This window comes from Petaurus breviceps, unplaced genomic scaffold, assembly GCF_028583685.1.
Source record: "Petaurus breviceps papuanus isolate PSGF00001 unplaced genomic scaffold, PetGlider_PUasm1.0 66, whole genome shotgun sequence".
NCBI classification, from domain to species: Eukaryota; Metazoa; Chordata; class Mammalia; order Diprotodontia; family Petauridae; genus Petaurus; species Petaurus breviceps.
The window spans coordinates 1,282,752-1,291,352 of NW_027186442.1; the positions used below are offsets into that span (position 1 = coordinate 1,282,752).

Consider the following 8,601-nt stretch of genomic DNA (forward strand, 5'->3'; position numbering starts at 1 on the left):
AGATGAGACTCTGAGTAGCCATTGAACCCCCAAGTTTTGAAAACCCAGATGTTGGTGCTTCCCCTCTCTGGTAACTAAATGCATGGATGTAATGGTCAGATAGCAAGAAACCCTGTCTGTTGAACTGTGTTGTTTTTTCTGACTATATTTTTTGTCTGCTTATAACTTCTGTTTGTATTCTGTGAAGTTTCCTGATTTTTTTCCCCTGAACTAGGTAAATAATATATGTTTAATTAAACTAAGATTGTTAGAAAAGCAGATCAAAAAATCTGTGCTAGCAGCCATCCTGGGTATACTAGGGTGGTTGCTGCTATGAGGCCTATTTTAGATGAGCTCTAATGTCCCATCTGGGTCAGCTAGGTGGCCTGATAGGGCCTGGAGTCAGGAAGACCTGAGTTCAAGTCTGACTTCAGACACTCACAGACACTTATCTTGGGCAAGTCACTTAACCTTTTTTGCCTCAGTTTCCTCATCTGGAAAGTGAACTATAGAGAAGGAAATGGCAAATATTTGCAAAGAAAACTCCAAATGGTGGCACAAAAAGTTGGATATAAGTGAAAAATGACTCATTCACAACAAAAATATTCCATCTAGGACCATATCTAAGTTTTTATGACTCAGAAAACATTAATGTAGTGGGGTGGGTTTGGGGCATCAGAAACAAGCTTCACAATTTTGTCTTATGTGAATTTATCTTTTGTGTATGCTATTTCCTCTATTACAAAATAATCTTCCTGAAGGCAATGATAACTTTTCTTTGGTCTTTATATCCTAAGCACTTTAGCAGTCTACCTGGCACACAGTAAATACTTTCTGAAGGCTGGTTAAATGTTGAATGAATGAATACTGGATACTTAAGGAAAAAAAAAATTAAACAATCATGTCACCAAGGAGCTTACTTTTGACTAGAGGGAAGCAATTCATATACAGTTAATTAGCTACAAAATATATTTTTTTAATTCAGCAGCTAGGTTGTGCATTGGTTAGAGCACTATCATTAGGAAGTAAGTGCTAATCCTTCCAGACGCAGTGGTATGATTTTGGAGAAGTCCCTCAATATCTCTCAGCCTTGGTTTCCTCAGCTGTAAAACAGATAACAATAACTCCCTCACAGGGTTGTTATAAGGATAGTGAGATGATATACTGAAGGTGCTTTGCAAACCATAAAATGGTAGTAGACTTGTCATGTCAGTTACTTCTCTTTTTTGGATGGTATGAAGAAGGAAGAGTAACTGGGAGAGTCAAGACAGATCTTCTGCAGGAAGGTACATTTGAGCTGAATGTGGAAGGAAGCTAAGAATTCTAAGAGTGTGAAAGGGGAAGGACTGACGTCCAGTCATAGAGGAGAGACAACCTCTCAAAAGAAAAGAGGTTAGAAGAGGAAATGTCAGGTACAGAGCACAAGAAGTAGATTATGTTTGTTGGAATGTCGACTGCATAAATGGAATTAATGTACAGTAAGCCTTTGAAAAGTAATTTGGAGCTAGATTATGAAGGATCTCAAATGTCAAATTCTTAAGTGAAAAGTCATAACTGTATTAGAGACTTGAGGCAGAAGGCTCAATTTTAGGATTATTGCAATAGTCTAGGGGAGAACTGATAGAGTCCTGAAGTAATGTGGTGCCTGTGAGAGTGGAGAAAAGGAGGAAGGATGTGAAATCCGTTGTGGAGGTAGAAGAGACAAGACTTAACAAAGGAATGAATGTGGAGAATGGAGAGGGATGAGCAGATGATTTCAAGGTTGTGAAACTAGGTGGCTAGAAGAATGCTTTCACCAGAAACAGAGAATTTAGAAAGAGGGGAGGGTCTGGGTTAAGGGAAGTGATAATTCTGTTTTACATATTTTTAAGTTTGCAATATCTATGGGACACTCAATTGGAATCCAGTAGGCAGTAGGTAATGCAGGGCTCATTTTATTTTCTTTGTAACCTAGGTGGCATGGTAGGGTCTGGAGTCATATGGAACCAGGAATCATTTGTATACAGGTGGTTTTTAACTCCATGGGAGCTGATGAGAGAAGAGAATAAGTAAAGAGAAGATAGCCCAGAACAGCATCTTGGGAAATCTTCAGAGTTAGAGGTAGGTATATTATTTATAAGCTACAAAGGGAGACTGTCACCAGAGAGGTGAGAGTAGAACCACATATTGGCTATAATATTACTAGGAGTTTTCATTTTGAGATTATCAGTGGATTTTTAAAATTTCTGTCTTACCCTCTAGTTCTAGAATACTAGAGAAGTTTTCCTTTATACTTTCTTTATATATAATGTCTAGGCTCTTTCTTTGATCATGATCAGGTGGTCCAATATTTCTTAAATTATGCCTCCTCATCTATTTTGAAAGTTAGTTTTTCCCCCTATGAGATATTTTACATTTTCTTCTATTTTTTCACTCTTTTCACTTTCTTTTATTGTTTCTTGATACCTCATGGAGTCTGCTTCTTAAGGAGTTACTTTCATTAGTGAAATTTTATTTCTTTTTCCAGTTGGTCAATTCTGTTTTTAAGGTGTCATCTTCAATATTCAAATTTTTATTTTTTTAAATTATTTTCTTCCTTTTTCTCATTTCTTTACCTAATTTTTTCATCTACCACTCTTGATTCTATTTTTAAAAAATTATTTTTAATTTTTTTACATTCACTTCCACAAGATTTTGAGGTACAAATTTTCTCCCCGTCTCTCCCCTACCCCCCTACCCCAAGATGGCAAGCAAGCATACTGAATACCCCTCCCCCCAATCTGCTCTCTCTTACATCCTCTTCCCCCCTTCCTCTCTCCTTTTCTTTCTTGTAGGGAAAGATGGATTTCTATACCCCATTGCCTGTATATCTTATTTCCTGGTTGCATGTAAAAAATAATTTTTTCCATTTGTTTTTAAAATTTTGAGTCCTAGATTTTCTCCCTTTTCCCCTCCTCACCCACCCTCACTGGGAAGACAAGCAATTCAATGTAGGTTATACATATGTAGTTATGCAAAACACTTCCATAGTAATTATGTTGTGTGAAACACTAACTATATTTCCCTATCCCACCTCCCCAATTATTCTATTTTCTTCTTTGACCCTGTCCCTTTTCAAAAGTGTTTGCTTCTAACTACCCTGTCCCCCAATATGCCCTCCCTTCTATCATGCCCCTTCCTATCCCCTTCCTCTCTTATTTGTTTGGGAAAGTGGTTTGTTTTTTTTTTTTTTTGGCGCTTCCAAGAATTCTAGTTGTTCTGTGTCCAATCCCCATTTTTCTTTGAAGCTTTTGCTTGGATGTTCTGTTTTCATTGTTTTCTGATTTTATGCCTTGATCTTCCCTGTTGCCATGGTAGACCATTTTTATGGTCAAATTCTTTGTTGTTGTTTTTATTTGTTCATTTTCACACCCTATATCTTGATTTTAAACTTTGTGTTATAGTTAGGTTCCCTCCCTAGTGTGGGTGAGAAGGGGCATTGTCTCAAGTTTCAGACTTTTTCAAACTGCTTTTTTTTTTTCCAGACTTATTTCTAGGGGTTTGGAAGTTTTCATTAATTTCAAGGTGGTGTTATCTGAGGAGAGGTAGTCAATGATTTTCTCTTCTAAACTCTGGCCCTTAACCAGGAAGGGCCCCTAATCCCTTGGGATTGCCATCAATACTACTTTTCATGGTCCCTGATCACTTGGGACCAGAAATGATTTTCTTCTTCAGGGTCCCTGAACTTGTGGGACTAGAAACAATACTATTGCTCATGGATTCCACTCCCTCTTAACCAAAAGTGCTTTTCTCTACCCTTGAACTATAACCAGAAGTGGATACAGGCAATAGATTTACCAATGTCTGATGCCTGGTCATACATCCAGGGCTAGTACAGTGTTCCTCTGTAATCTCTTTTCTGATCTCCTCACTGTCTCTAGCCTGAGATTCTTGAAGCTGCTATTGTTTTGTCATTACCACTTAGTTCTACCACTGGAATTACTCACGGGGGCTCTAGGCCAGCCTTCACTCCTGTATTATAAATCTCTCTTTCCTACCTTACAAGTTGTCTTGAGCCAGAAGAATAACTTACTCTGACTTTTTATTGACTTTGCCCTTCCAGAATTTGATTTGATGTGTTATTTTAAAATTGTTTGGAGGGGAATGTTGGAGAGACCTTGCTTGAGTGCTTTATTTGCTCAGTCTTCTTGATTACACCTCCTGTTCTTATGCTTTTGTATGGGGATTCCCATTACAGGGTTGTTAAGGACCAAATGAAAGAATGGATTTGAGAGCTTGTTAAAAGCATAAAAAGGCATCCAGATGTCAGGTATTGACAAGGGAGGAACTCAGATACCATGGTCAATTCAGTTTCTTCCTTGTTATCCATTCTAAAAATATCTGACTGGTGGAGATGAGATGAGGATTCAAACTATTGCTAAACAAGGTATAGGTATTATCTGTAGTTTTTCTTTCCTTGAGCTATCAATTTCCATTTAGTGTGAACTTAGGGAATCAAGTATTTAAGGAATGAGCAAGTGCATACATATCATCGTGGATGGTCACAGGATGTCACTGTTGCTTTATATAGGCACATGGGGCAATTCATTTTCCTGGCTGTCAGAATCATAACAAGAAGAAATTGAATAAAAATATAACATTAATAGCTCTCATTTTTTACAGTGTTTTCAGTGCTTTCCTCATAATAATACTGTGAAGCAGGAAGGAATTATTGCCACTTTACAGATAAAGAAACTAAGGCTCAAATGAGTAAGTAATTTTTCCACAGTCATGCTATGAGCCAAAATGCAAACCTAAGATTACAATGCAGTTCTCTTTAAAAATAACTCTAGCCCCCATTGTTATAGTGCTTTAAAGATTGCAGAGAACTTTTTATAGAAAAACCCTATCCTAAGGTATTCAAGCTAAGATAAAGAAAATTGCATATTCAGAGACATGCATCTGCCACTCAAACTCAGATCTTCAGGCTCTAAATCAGAGTACTTTCCACTATTCTGTACTGTTTTGCAGTAATGGTTGATTTTTTTTTAATTTCTTATGTTCACAATATAAACATAGGTTTTTCTCATTTTTGGCTTGCATTATATGTCCAATTTTGGGAGTGTGGTATAGTATGGGGAAAAGGTGCTAGACAAAGTGGACCTCAGGAAACTAGGGTTCTAATTCTAGTTCTGTCAATAATTGACTGAGTGACATCAGGCAAACTCCTTAACTTCTCTGAAATTCATTGTCCTTATCCTTTAAATGGGGATATTACCACAAAAAGTGGTATAAAATTATGACATTATTATTATTGGTCATAATAGTAGTAGTAGTAGTAGTAGTAGTAGTAGTAGTAGTAGTAGTAGTAGTAGTGCTGGTGGTGGTAGTGGTGGTGGTGGTGGTGGTGGAGTTGGTGGTGGTGGCTCAAGAGGAATAGGAGGAGGAGAAGGAAGAAGAGTAAAGGAGGAGGAAAAGGAGAGGAAGAAGAAGAAGAAGAAGAAGAAGAAGAAGAAGAAGAAGAAGAAGAAGAAGAAGAAGAAGAAGAAGAAGAAGAAGGAAGAAGAAGGAGGAGGAGGAGGAAGAGAAGGAGAAGGAGAAGAAGAAGACGAAGAAGAAGAAGAAGAAGAAGAAGAAGAAGAAGAAGAAGAAGAAGAAGAAGAAGAAGAAGAAGAAGAAGAAGAAGAAGAAGAAGAAGAAGAAACATTAGTATTAATCTTTTTGGTTATCAGTTTTGTCATCTACAAAATTAGGGGGTTGGACAAAATGATCTCTAAGCCATCTTCTAGCTCTAATGATCAATTCCCATCCTTAAAAATCTCCCCTTAAACCTCACATGCTTTAAAAGTCTTTCTTTAAACAAATTATCATTCACATTCCCTGAATCATTATTCACACACTAATGCTTTGCAAATGACCAAAAGACCTTTGGAAACAACCATAATGATTTGAATAACCTTAAAAAGCGTATTTTTCCCTTTTCCATCAGATATGTTTCTATACTTTTAGAAATTCCATTTTCTGCCATGGCCTAGCTCAGTGACTCACCTAAGTGAGCTGCATTAGTCACACACAATTATACGCAGTATTGGATTAAACTGGAAAAATAGCACCCTGAGTCACTGGGAGGAACAAACTCGATAACAGCAAAACCACTTGCTCTGCTAGATATATCTGAATACAACATGGCTAAGTAACCAAGGTGTGACCTAAGAGATTTTTTAAATATAAATCTATAATACAATTTAGATACAGAGTATAAGTTTTCTTTTTTCTTTAATAATAATTTTTAAAAGGTTGAAAATGTACAAAAGCACTAGAGATGATTTTAACTCATAATTTCTGAAGTGGGTATTAATCTACTCTTAACCTTACTCTTGCTCTTCTCCACAGAAATGGTCCTTCAGAAGCCTTTATATGTCATTGGAATAAGGCATCATTCAGGCTTATATTGACATATTTAAATAAACTGCCTCTCAACAGAATCTCATTAAATATGTGGTTCATATTGTCATTGAATAACTTTGACACATCAGCTATCTGCCTTGGGTGCCAGCCTGCTGTCTGCTAAACTTCCAACAAAGTAGGTGGTTGACTAGGCCCCTTGTTCTTTCAATCTGGGCCATGATCCAAAAGTTATCAACATCATGGATTACTAAAATGTTAAAGTTGGAAGGGACCATCGTTTCATGTAGGGTACTGTTGTGTAGTGGAAATTCAACTAAACTTGGAGTCAAAAGACCTGATGTAAAAACAAAAGATACAAATAAAAATATTCTGCTTTCTTGGCTCTTAGTCAATGGTGCTTTCCTCTGTGTCATGCTGACTCTTGTTTATTAACCCTTCTTGAATATATTAGCAATATGGTGAAGCAGAAAGATCTGGTAACATAGAACATTGAACTCAGAGTCACAGGGCTTAAATTTTGATCCCACTTCTTTTACATATCTGCAACCTTAATCTCTCTGAACTTCAGCATCCTTATACACAAAATAACCAAATTAAGTTTGGTGATTTCTAAGGTCCCTTTCAACTCTAAATCCTACATTTAAAAAAAATATGATTCAATCTATAAAGTGGTCCTGCACCCAGTCTTTCAAAGATATTGCCTTATTGAGGGTGCTATGCATTATATATCCTGTAGGTACAAAGGTATTTGGTTTCAGACTACTTAGATCTTCAACTAGGTCTTTCAAACACAGATCATTACCATATATGATATTTTGTTCCTCATAAACAATACTATATTTCCTATCTTCATGCCTTCACTCTGGATGTTCTCCCCTCCCAATTCATGCACATCCTTCCTTCTTCACCTCCCTCTCTTATAATCTCTATTTTTCTCTGAGACGAAGCTCAAAGGATGCCTTTTATATGAAGTCTTTTTTGATCTCCTCTGCTGCTGTGCCTTACTGCCCCATAATTTTCTTATTAAAAAATATTCTTTGTATGCTTATATATGTTACACAATTGTCTCCTCTGATAGAATGTAAACTCCTTGAGGGCAGGGACTCTTTTCTTTGTATAACTACTACTTAACTTGGATACTGGCACATAATAAATACTCAATAAATGCTTATTGATTGATAGATTAAATTTTGTGAATAAAACATTCTAAGTTACAAGGGTGGATGGTTATTTCATTATGGAATTTAATTTCTTGGGGGGTGGTAGGACATTTTCAATTGATCAGATAAATAGCATTTAACATTTTATCACCTCTACAGTAGGGGCGGTTAGGTGGAACAGTGAATATAGCACCATCCCTGGAGTCAGGAGAACCTGAGTCCAAATCCAGCCTCAGACACTTAACACAAACACTAGCCATGTGACCTTGGGCAAGTCACTTAACCCCAATTGCCCTCCAAAAAGCAAAAAACAAAAACAAAAGCACTCAAGTGGGAATGATTAAATGGGATCTAGGCTTATTTACTTCTACCATTAACTAAGTGACCTTAAGTGAGTTACTTCACCAGTCTTGGCCTTAGTTCCTGTATCTATTGAAAAACAAAACAAAACAAAACTAACAAACAGAAAACAATGGGTTGGACTCATACCTAAGGATCACTTCCTTCTAAAAATTTCTAAGTTCCTTGATTCTAAGGACTTTGCTAGTCCAGATATTCTATGGCTATATGATTCTAAAACTGTCTTAGTTCTAATATTCTATTATTCCTACTACTTTTGTTTGTGTTTGTGTTAATTGATGGTTGCCTATTTGTGCTATTCTAACAGTACTCTCTTGCCAGGACTATCCTAATGGCATAAAAATGTAGGGATTAGGACTATGATTTTAATGGTGCTATAGAAACTCCCAGATGAGGAAATTCTTTCTATCAATGCAATTTAGAGACCTCATAGTTTTAAAGAGTTGCCTACAGGGGGTGGAGCCAAGATGGCAAAATAAAAGCAGAAACTTGCTTGAGGTCCCACTCCAATCACCTCAAATACCTGCTAAAAAAATGACTTGAAAGAAATTTTAGAGCTAAAGAACCCACAAAGTGACAGAGAGAAACAAATCTCTCCCTGAAGGCATCCTGGCAGGCCAACAGGAAGGGTCTATCACACTGGCCTGAGAGCTGAGTACAGCGCCATGTGAGCCACACTGGCCCAGACTTGTGGTCTAGACCGGCTGGAGCAGATATCAGGAGAATGAATCACCAG

General features: G+C 37.0%; 1 long non-coding RNA gene across 1 annotated transcript in view; it reads left to right on the plus strand.

Moving 5' to 3' along the window:
• LOC138173858 (uncharacterized) overlaps positions 1-6,590 on the plus strand; it is a 121,803-nt gene extending 115,213 nt beyond the window's left edge. Inside the window, exon 4 of the long non-coding RNA XR_011171550.1 lies at positions 6,331-6,590. This is a non-coding gene — a long non-coding RNA (uncharacterized lncRNA). The remainder of the gene's footprint in view (positions 1-6,330) is intronic.
• Positions 6,591-8,601: the final 2,011 nt, after the last annotated feature.